Consider the following 11,600-nt stretch of genomic DNA (forward strand, 5'->3'; position numbering starts at 1 on the left):
TAAAGCCCAATAACAAATCTTCAGAGAACCATTTTAATATTTAATAAAATCCCCAGATTCTATTAAAAATTTCCCCCGAATTAAACTTGATTGTTTTAATGTCTAGTTGAATGTGTTGCCCACTTCATTTGTGAATGGTAGAAAAGCTGCCAATCTCAGGACCATGGCAGCCAAAGGTTTCTGATATGCAATCCCCCCTTTATATTTCTCTGTGTCCGTTGGTCAGGATTCAGGGCAAGATCATGGGTAGGGATTTTGTAGTATGGCCTGGACCTGCATGCAAACAACGTGGACCTTTGACTAATTTTACATTTATTTTTGGTTCCCCAGCACCATAGTAAGTAGCTCTTGCAGACAATGTGGACAACATACTTTCTTGCACTGGATCTGAGAAGAATGGAGGATTGAAAGAGGATCACATTTTTAGAATCCATCGTAGGAACTGTTGCTGGATGCTCTAGAATTATGGCCATTCTGATTTTTTCTATTTCCTCCTACCTTCCCAACCTCCAAGCTGAGACTGAAGCAATAGTTTTTAGCTACCCCCATTATTCTTTTTCTTTGTGTCCGCCCGTTCTTCCCCCAATGGGATCTTTCTTTATATCTTATACTTTTAACACTGACATTGGTTTTTAGTCCAAAGCTTACTCATTTGGGAGTTACATGATCATTGACTTGAGTTGTACAGAGTAGATGTACTGCAAAAATCTAAAAAAATAGTCAGCTTCTTTGCTCAAGGGAATGTCAACAGATAAGGGAAAGGGGAAAAAAACAACTCTGATATTCTAGAAAGCATGTATTAGTTTCTCGGATCTTTTTTCATTTTTTATTATTATTACACTTCAGTACAGTGGAAAGAAGGAATCTTCTGAGGGTTGCCAGTCTGAATTTATAGCACAATTGGACTACAGAACATGTCTTTTACTTGCTATCAGATCTTCAGAGTAAATTATCTAGGTTTGACTCATTGACACGGCTAAGGTGTAGAACAGCACGGTGTCTAAACTATTTGCACAGTTGTAACTTTATTTAATAAAATAAATAATATTTATAAGGTGTTTTTTCATTCATCACTATGTTTGTCTTCACAGCAGTGCTGTTCAGCAGGCATCACTGATAACGCTCAGAGTGTTAAAGTACTTGTTTGGAGTCATGTAGCAAAAAAGCAGAGGAGCCAGGAGCTCTTTCCTTTCCAATAGTACTAATTTAAAATGTTACATTTGCATTTAACAAACATGCTGTCATTCCACAAGCACTTACCATGCACATCTTAAATGACTAAAGAGGTTTTCTTAAAAGGCAAATAACAGAACCTCTGCCATGAAATTCCCTGTTGAGAAAAACAAACCTGTAAACCAACCTCAGCTGTAACATATGCAATCAAAAGAGGATATGAGATTAAAATGTGAGTTGAATGTGCACTTAAAGTTGACAAGGAGAGCTTGCTAATTCATGGAGTGCTATACTGTAATGTGAATATTCACCCTCTAGTTTGTTTTCTTTGTCAGTTGACCTTAAACAATACTCGGTTTGTTTAGACTCTAAACGTTAGACTAAGATAATTTAGATTTTTAAATATCTTTCTTATACCATTAATGTATACAAGAAAAAGGGAGATTCGACTCAATTCTTTTCCAGATTAGAACAAATTTTAAGTGGGTTGGGTACTAAGTACATGTTAAGAAAATTTGAATTTAGCTGTGTCCCTAAGGGAGAGAGATCTGTGCAATATAACCCATGGGGCTACATAACAATATCCTTCAAATGTTACTTGGCCCAATCACTATCCTTGATAGCAGTGACAATCAACTCCTGACATTTTGTCTTCTATATTTTGGTTGGAAGCAGAATCATTTGACCAACTAAACAAGCATGGAACCTGGAGTTACTTTAGAATCCTGTGCCTCACAGATTTGTGTGAGTTACCTGTACATTATTTCATCTAAATCTACATAATCAAGAATTTCATTCACGCCCTGTCTGCTAGCTGCCACGCTCCTCTTTTAGATTATTGGGGTACCGTCTCCCAGATCTTCCTCTAAGAGCCTGTGGTCAATTCTGAATGCTAAGATTCAGAGACAACATTAGGCAGTGGGAAAGCGCAGGATTTGGAGTAAACAGATTTGACTAAAATTCTTCTGCCAATTACTAGCTGTGTGATCTTAATTTACTTAACATCTTTGATCCTCAGTTTTCTCACCCATAGAAAGAAGATGATAACGATAAAACTTTGCTAGGTTCTTGTGAGGATTAAATAAATAAATACATTAAGCACCCAACAGAGTGTCTGGCACATTTTAGGCAATGAACAAATACTAGTTTTATTTCTGTGTCCTCCATTAGGTTTCTCATTACCCAGTAATTCAGAATCTGATGTGAGTTATCAGTGAACTAGTCCCATGGTCCTTTCTTTTTTCCTCCCATCCACTACTATCTTTCCAAATAGTCACCACCCTGCTCAGCATTCTTTCTTTGTCCGCTGTAGCCTGCTTATCGGGAAAACCTTCCCCCTCTATCTTGCCCTTCATTCATCTCCAGCTCAGAGTTCAACTCATCCAAGAGGTCTTCCTGATTAAATCAGAAGTTTACATGTTTGTTAGCTTATCTTTGTAACATTTTTAACATTTGAGTTTAATGTTAATCATGCTGCTTTGTATAGAATACCTACATAGAAGTATCTTTTGCCTGTTCACTCATTCTATAGCATATAGCAGGCAAACGGTTGGTAGGAAAAATACGTTAATCAAATGCATAAACTGTTCTTACTAACAGTTTTCTGCGAGTGAAGTCAGAGGTGCAGAGGCCGTATAATGCAATACTGATAAAAGGAACAAGTCATTATTCCTATGCATTCAACTCCAAGCAGCTGTGATTTTCACTGATGAAAATACAGTTACGATTTACTGATAGCAAGTGATATTTGACTCTTAAAGAAAAACACCTCTCCAGGAGAAGTGTCCCTCACTACAGCATGGTAGAAATCCATTGAGAACTGAGCCACTACTGCCCCCTATAGTCTATCCAAGGTATATCAGGGCACCATGCTAAATGTTTTGCCTTGACATTCTTAGGAAAAGGTTTTATTGCTAGCAGATCAGTTGTCTACCTAGCTTCGTATCCCCGCTTCCCCCTTCACAGTGGAACTCTGATTTTATGCAGGCATCCACAAAATGCAACCCATGTGACTTAAGGGAATGTGACCCAGCCCGGCCCCTAGATGGGCTTTAACTAGTGTAAAGCAATTGTGGTGATCTAATGTCTCTTACCTGAATTGGTTAAGTAACCTGACTTAAGCAATCAGCTCGTGGCATTCTTTTGGTAATGAGACCTATGTTGGGCCAAGTCAGACTGAAAGGAAGTACTCTTATTGCATAATTGAGGGAGAAACTCTCATTTGCTCTCTGCTGGATATGAATGAGGAATCATGTACCCTTATTACTACTGGCGCCCGTGCTCTAATCCCTGGGGAAACCTGTTGTAAGAAGTCCACACTGTGGAAGGCAAAGCAGTAAGATGGAAAGAATATGGGGCCCAGACTTCTTTCAGCTTCTAAATCAGCTAACCCTCAAGCCCTACCTACACTGGACTTCTTATTATGTGAGATAATACATTTTATAATTGTTTAAGTCTGTTTGAAAGTATCCTAACTGTTAACAGTACTGAAAGTGGAAACAAATGAAATAATAATCAATCTTTAAGGTTTTGTTGATCTCCAAGCTTAATGACATTATATAAATATACATTCTTGGATGGCACACTTCCAAAGAATATTCTCTCAGCCCATCTGTGAATAGAGATAGATTGTGCCTTTTCAGATTCAATTTCTTATTGGCCTTTTTAGCTTTCTATACAAGAGCTTCTTAAATACAGCCTATGGGTCTGTATTCAACCAGCAACATATGATTTATGAATTCAGGTATTTGACATCTCTGAGTTCATTGCCATAAACTTTTTTCCCCAAACCTGGCTTCCCTCTATTTAAAAATATATCCTCAAATCAAACCAGAACATCATGGTTATTTTTATTGAGTTTCCCATTAGTGTGATGTCATCACTCTAACTTCAAGATCCTTATCTTCTTTTTGTAGAAGTGCCAAAAGCATTATTATTTTAATTCCATACTGCCCTCTTTATATTGTCCCTCCCACGAGAAATAACTGTCTAGTATGAAAATTAGTAATACATGAGCAATTTGTTTATTTTTAAAATTAAGAACATGGTCAAATATGTTTCTACAAAAGCGGTGTTTCCCAAAAGAGGGAACTTGAGAGTTATTTACAAGAATACTTAAATATCGTGTTTTTATTTAAATGACATTCTAGGAAAAAAATTAATATAAGCATATTTTGGATCATTTGTATCTTATAAGTGAAAACTGCCCCCAATAGAGTTGATGCCAAGTGGTAGTTCTTTTTTTTTTTTTAAATTAATTTATTTTTATTTTTGGCTGCGTTGGGTCTTTGATGCTGCATGCAGGCTTTCTCTAGTTGTGGTGAGCGGGGGCTACTCTTCGTTGTAGTGCGCGGACTTCTCGTTACGGTGGCTTCTCTTGTTGCAGAGCACGGGCTCTAGGCGCGCAGGCTTCAGTAGTTGTGGCGTGTGGGCTTCAGTAGTTGTGGCACACGGGCTCAGTAGTTGTGGCACGTGGGCTCTAGAGAGCTGGCTCCGTAGTTGTGGCTCCGCGGCATGTGGGATCCTCCCAGACCAGGGCTCGAACCCGTGTCTCCTGCGTTGGCAGGCGGATTCTTAACCCCTGCACCACCGGGGAAGCCCCAAGTGGTAGTTCTTGAATAGTTGTCAGGAATGTTAAAAGAACGCTGGTGTGCTTGACACATTGAGGATGTTTTCTCACCAAAGGAAGGCCAAACAGTATCGCAACAGACCATATGAACTAGGTTTCTCAGTAGTCTAATTAGAGAAAAATGGAGGGAGAATTGAGTCATCAACTTGTAGCATGCCAAACGTAAATGAACTTTCACCTTAGCACTCAGTTCCATATTACTGTTACAAGCAGGATTCAGTTTCAAAGAACATTTATCATATAAAATTAAAGTTGTCAGCTGGCTTATTTTTGTAGCTTTGTTTATATTTAATCAAATTTGTTTCATATGGATGAATATATAAAAACTATAAGCCCATAGCATTTTTACCTTGTTTAAGTACACATTTAGTAACATCTCACTTTCTCCCTTACTAGGTATGGGATAGAATACCTATACCTAGGTATTTTTAATCTTGGGCAAGATTAAAAAACTTCTTTGTTCCTCGGTTTCCTGATCTATAAAAAAGGGGTAATAGTATTATTTACTTTACTAGATTTTATGAGAATTAAATGATTTAATATATATAATGAATTCAGAATTGTACCTGAAATTATAGTCAGCACTCTGAGTTAGATCTACTCTGTTACTGTATTTTTTACTACTATTACAAATAAAATAATTTAAGCCAATGCTGAAGGTTCATTAGGACTTTTCCCTTTCATAAGAATATGCTAGAGTTTGATGTCTTCCTTTTCTCAGTCACTGCTAGAGAGTTTAGCACCAAATCTGTGGCCGGTGAATAGCAAGAGTGATGTTATTATAACATGTTTTCTTTGGCCTTATTTCCGGTTCCATTAATGCTCCCATCCATATTTTCCTTTCTCCTTTGCTCAGACTTTTAATTTATGAGGTCTTGTTGCACTTTATGTGTCTTTTAAAGCTATCTTAAGTCTGTTTGGAACTGAAGGTGTGGTACATAAAAATCAATAAAAATGCATATTCACTTTTAGACTGTGTGAAAGTAGGGCATTTAATAGACAATAAGGCTCACTGGGACATATTACCACATACAGGAAGGATCTCAGAACTCATTTCCTGGAGTGTGAGATATTTTCTCAGGAGTAGGAGTATAATATAATTGACCACAATTATCTTCTGTCTGTTGTATGAATGTTGCAGGTGTTTATCCCATTTCTGTAAAAAAAACTTATGTAGTGTATTTTTTTCATATTTTTAACTCTTTCACAATGATTACATGTAGGAGTGCAATGTTTGTCTATATTTTATTTAGATTTCTAAATTTTTGATGATTATTTCTCCTGAGAAGGAAATATAGGTATTCGTGGTGAAAATGCTATGATTCAGTTCCAGAAGAACAGAGTATTATTTGTGATGACAGTTATATAATTTCCCTTTCCTGATCTTTCTGCTCCATTTTCTGGGCCAGATTTCAACCTCAAACATTTTAAAGTGAGATAAATGAATATCCTGTAAGAGATTTTTAGCTGCCTATTCGAATTTGTTAAGTGAGATGTGAAATAGCAATTCATCAGGTGTTGAAATTTGCTACCTATAGTCCTTGGGAAAAAAATACCTATCAGTGTATCAAGAAGTATTTTGCTTTTAAAGCAATTATCACTTTGTGTTGGGGACTGAGATGAGAGAGAGAAAGGAAGTGATAACTTTACTTAAAAATGTCATCCATATCACAAGGACCATTATTCTCCAATTAAAATTCTCTACTCAACCTGACATTCAACTCTCATTTTACTTATTTTTTTTTCTTCAGTGGTATTTATTTGATGTGTAATTTATTAAGACAATGTAAAGAGGAAAATTGAACTTGAGGACTTACAAGTAATAAATAACTTTTAAGTGTTTCTTTGTGCTTCCCCACATCCAACCAGTTCAGATATTATAGCATGACTTATAAAAGTAATTGATTTTTTCTTTTATTAGTTATTGTAATTTCTGCCTGTTGGAATAACAGGAATAACAATAATAACAGCAGAATATTTATTCTCTCAGTATTGCCATCTATTCTTTGTATGATCAACATCTACCTCCTGCTGGTCACATAAAGTTAGCTACAGATGGCTTTTCACAGTGTTCTTGTAAAATGCAATCACCAACTTTAGGTTTCCTTGAGACATGTAAACAAAAAATAATTTTGATACATAAGGATTTCTGGTTCTTTCCAATCTGTTAACCGAGCTGGTACAAAAATGACGTGGTGGGGTGATATGAATAGTGTTAATGGTTGTATGTAATATGTTTACCAACCTCTTTTCTCCACATTTCATGGATTATTATTCTAATACTAAATATTCCCCTCCCAGCCTCCTTGGAATCCTGACAGCAAAGCTTTTACGTTCAAGAATACTTGAAAGGAGTTGTGAGTAGGTAGACCAAGTTAATGGGTCTGTATGGTATGTTTTGATGAGTTCTTCTCCTATTGGCGCTGGTGATCTATTTGAAATAGACTTATCCTTCCTAGATAAAAAGTTCTGAGTCATCCATTAAAATTTAAATAGTCCTTTAAGGGTTACATTAAGCTACTTTCAATCACTGGAATTAGTTTATCATATTTTTAAAAATGAATACATGCTCCTTGTTCAAAAAGCAAATTCAAACAGTACAAAAGGGTACAAACAGAAAAGTTTCTTTCGCTTATGCATACTCAAATTTCACTTTTGGGTATCTTCCAGAAATTTTCTTTGCGTATGTATTTAGTTTCTAATTAAATTTTTTCAAGTGGGACAATCCATATATTTAAAAGATAATACTGTTTTCCTTTATACCCACCTCTTTTATTTTAATCCCAGGGGAAACATATTAACAGCCTTTCTCAATGCCCAGATAAAAGCAAATACCTTATAATGTCTGATTTTTAAAAATAAGAAGATACTCTTTACATTATTTGGCAGTTGTCTTCTCACATAACATTACTTGGACATTCCTAAAAAATAACAAATATAAATCTTACTTTTTTCTTTAAACAGCTACACAAAATTACTTAGAATGGATATACCATAACTAATTGCAACTATAATGTTATAATAAGTATTTTTATAGAGTAGTCTTACATTCTCATTTTTAAAAAATTTTTATTGATTATAGTTGATTTACAATGTTGTGTTAGTTTCAGGTGTACAGCAAAGTGGTTCAGTTATACATACATGTATATCTTTTTTTTTTTCAGATCCTTTTCCCTTATAGGTTATTACAAAATATTGAGTATAGTTTCCTGTGCTCTATAGTAGGTCCTTGTCGGTTAACTATTTTATATATAGTAGTGTATATATGTTAATCCCAAACTCCTAATTTATCCCTCACCGCCCCCCCCACCCTTTGCTAACCATAAGTTTGTTTTCTACGTCTGTGGTTCTATTTCTGTTTTGTATATAAGTTCATTTGTATCTCTTTTTTTTTTAGATTCCACATATAAGTGATATCACATGATATTTGTCTCTCTCTGTCTGGCTTACTTCACTTAGTATGATCATCTCTAGGTCCATCCATGTTGCTGCAAATGGCATTATTTCATACATTTTTATGGCTGAGTAATATTCCATTATATAAATATACCACATTTTCTTTATCCATTTATCTGTTGATGGACATTTAGGTTGCTTCCATGTCTTGGCTATTGTAATAGGGCTGCAGTGAACATAGGGGTGCATGTATCTTTTCGAATTATGGTTTTCTCCAGATATCTGCCCCAAAGTGGGATTGCTGGATTGTATAGTAGCTGTATTTTTAGTTTTTTAAGGAACCTCCATACTCTTTTCCATAGTGGCTGCACCATATACATTCACATCAGCAATGTAGGAGGGTTCCTTTTCTCCACACCCTCCCCAGCATTTATTATTTGTAGACTTTTTGATCTTGGCCATTCTGACCAGTGTGAAGTGATACCTCATTGTAGTTTTGATTTGCATTTCTTTAATAATTAGTGATAAATAAATAAATAATATTTTATTTCTGTATATAGAATGAGACAGGGAAATAAGTTTGAATTTTTTTCCTAGATGACTAGCCTACTGTATTTGCACTATATATATTAAATAAGCTCTACTTTCTCTTATGAATGGAATGCTACTTTTGTCATTTATCATTTATCTATACTTTGTGGTTTTTCTTTTACTCATTATTTTATTACAGAAGCATTGTATTATATTTAATATCTGACAAGGCAAGTCCCATATCACAATTCTCTTTTTCAGAGTCTTCTTAGCTATTCTTGGATGCTTTCAGTTGACCTTTAAAATGTTACTCAGCTCTAAAATATCTATATTTGAATTGAATTAAATTTACATATTAACTTTGGAAATATAAGATTTTATGATGTTAAAACTCATCATTCAGGATCAGGGTATATCATTCAGTTTGTTCAGGTCTTGATTTATGTTCTTTAGTACAGTTTTATATTTTTCTTCATGTATATTTTGTCATAATTAATGATCTCATAAATGAGGTCTGTGTCTGTTATTTTATGTTATGTTATTCTATTGGTTATTGCCAGTATAAAGAGAAACTAAGTGCTTTTGTATATTACCTCAAATCCATTCATTTTTTTATACTATTAACTTACTAAATTGGTTCCTTGGAGTTTCTATGTCTATAACCACATCCTTCAAAAAATAATATTTAAGTTTTCCAATATTTATATGAATTATTTTTTTCTTATCTAATACATTAGCTCTAAAATTATGTTTAATTATGTTGACATGGACATTATGCACTGTCCCTGATTTTAATAGAAATGGCTTTAGCATTAGAAATGGCTTTAGCATTTTACTGTTTAGTTTGATGTTGGCTTTTGGTTTGTGTCAGTCTCTATCATATTTCCTTCTACTTATTTTTTATTTGGAGGTTTTTAAAATTAGGAATGGATGGTAAATTTTGATAATTCTCATTTTAGTATACTATTGTTACATTCATAACAATATTCATTTTTATACTGAATTATCTTGAAAGAATATTGAGCTATCCTTGCATGCCTAGAATAAACTCAAATTGTTGCTCATTTCATTTAATGCTAGATTAGATTAATAATATTTTACTTAGATTTTTTTCATCTATGTTCATAAGCAAAACTGATTTATAAGTTTCTGGTTTGTACTCTCCACTGGGTTTTGTTAATAAGACATTGCTATCTGCATAAAATGGAGATTCATGCATTTTTCTATGAGCTAAAGTACATTAAGTGACATGAATCATTAGTTTTTTAAGACTAAATATATCTGTATAACTACCTGGGTCTGTAGCTTTTCTTAAAGATATATTTTTAGTTATTTTTTATGATTGCTGCTCTGTTTAGTTTTTCATTCTTTTTTTAGGCTAACTTTGGTTATTTATATCTTGCTGGAAAATTACCACATCCCCCCCCTCTATTTTCAATTTTATTTCCATAGGGTTACACAGATTTCCCCCACAGTTTCCATAATCCTTCCATATCAGTGCTTAAATCTCTCTTTTTCAGTATTTTTTAAAAATTGGGTTTATTTTTTTTTTTTTCTTAAAGAACCTACTTTTTTTTCAGATTGCTTTTCAAAGAAGAGTTAATTGAAGTGGAAAAAGTAGGACACAGGCACACAGGCAGAGAGGAGAGTAAGTCCAGAGAAAGGCCTGTGGTGGGAAGGGGGTAGGTGGTTCTCATCTCAATCTCACAATTTTTGTCTATAATTAGTACTTTAGGCATTAGATAAAGCCACTGCTTTCTAGCTATCAGATTGTAAGTAGTAGATTGGCACAGTGCTGAGATGGCAACTCGAATAGTTTAGAAGCTGCTGCCTGCTTTTCTACGTTGAGGAAGATACTGAAACCAAGTTTCTCCATCAGTAGATTTAGTTATTAGATTTAAATCCAAGTTAATTTACTAGCTATGCTTGGCACGTTGTAGGCAGTCAACCAGTAATTGTTGGAATGAGTGAATCTCTGTTGAGTACTCTTAAACTCACCGAGCCTCATCAACTGCATCTAGAGAATGGAATGGTAATACCAATCTCATAGGTTCAGTCTGAGGGCTAAATAAAATGAGTGCTTGTGTCTGCAAATGTTTTCTCAATCATAGAATGTTATGAAAATATAAAATTTATGGCCTGATACTATAGTACCAATGTTAGTAAAACTATGCTGTTGGATTGCTAAGTCATCTACTGAACACTTATTGTGTTTTTATTTCCCTGACCTTTGTTTAATAATTTAACATTCAGTAATAAGCAACTTAGAAATAATACTTTAACATTAAAGAATAAGCAACTTAGAAAATACAATTCAGCAGCAATGGACAGCTCACTGGAATTTGGGGGATCATATGGCGTTTGCCTGGTACGTGGTAAGCTGTGACCTCAGGGCCTTCTCCATCTCTGAACTTCAGCTTATATATAAATATATATTTAAATTGAGTAATTAGGTCAAACAGTATATTTGACCATAAAAAACACATGTTGCTTTAACATATTCTGCTCTCACATGAGGTCTTAAAATTTCATCTGCCAGGATAGTTAGGAAAATTATTCTGATTATTGAATCTTTGAAATGTGATTTTCTCCTTCCCTAACTTCAGATTTCCTTGTTTTGTATCTAATTTGGCTATGGAAAAAAATACCCAAAAAACACATCATTTTGGCTTCAAGCTCTCCAAAGAATACTGACCTTCAGATGCCTAAAATGACTGTAACAAAATAAAAGCCTCCAAGAAAATAAAATCATGCCCAGTTTTATCAGTGGTAAATCCTGGGAGGTACAGTCACTAAGCCAGAGCCTTCAAAGTCTTTGAGGATTTACATGTGATTTCCTCTCTTAGAGAATCTGTCACACATGCTCACTTTA

Source organism: Monodon monoceros, unplaced genomic scaffold (genome assembly GCF_005190385.1).
Source record: "Monodon monoceros isolate NGI ecotype Baffin Bay Population unplaced genomic scaffold, NGI_Narwhal_1 Super_Scaffold_2, whole genome shotgun sequence".
In the NCBI taxonomy this organism is placed as follows: Eukaryota; Metazoa; Chordata; class Mammalia; order Artiodactyla; family Monodontidae; genus Monodon; species Monodon monoceros.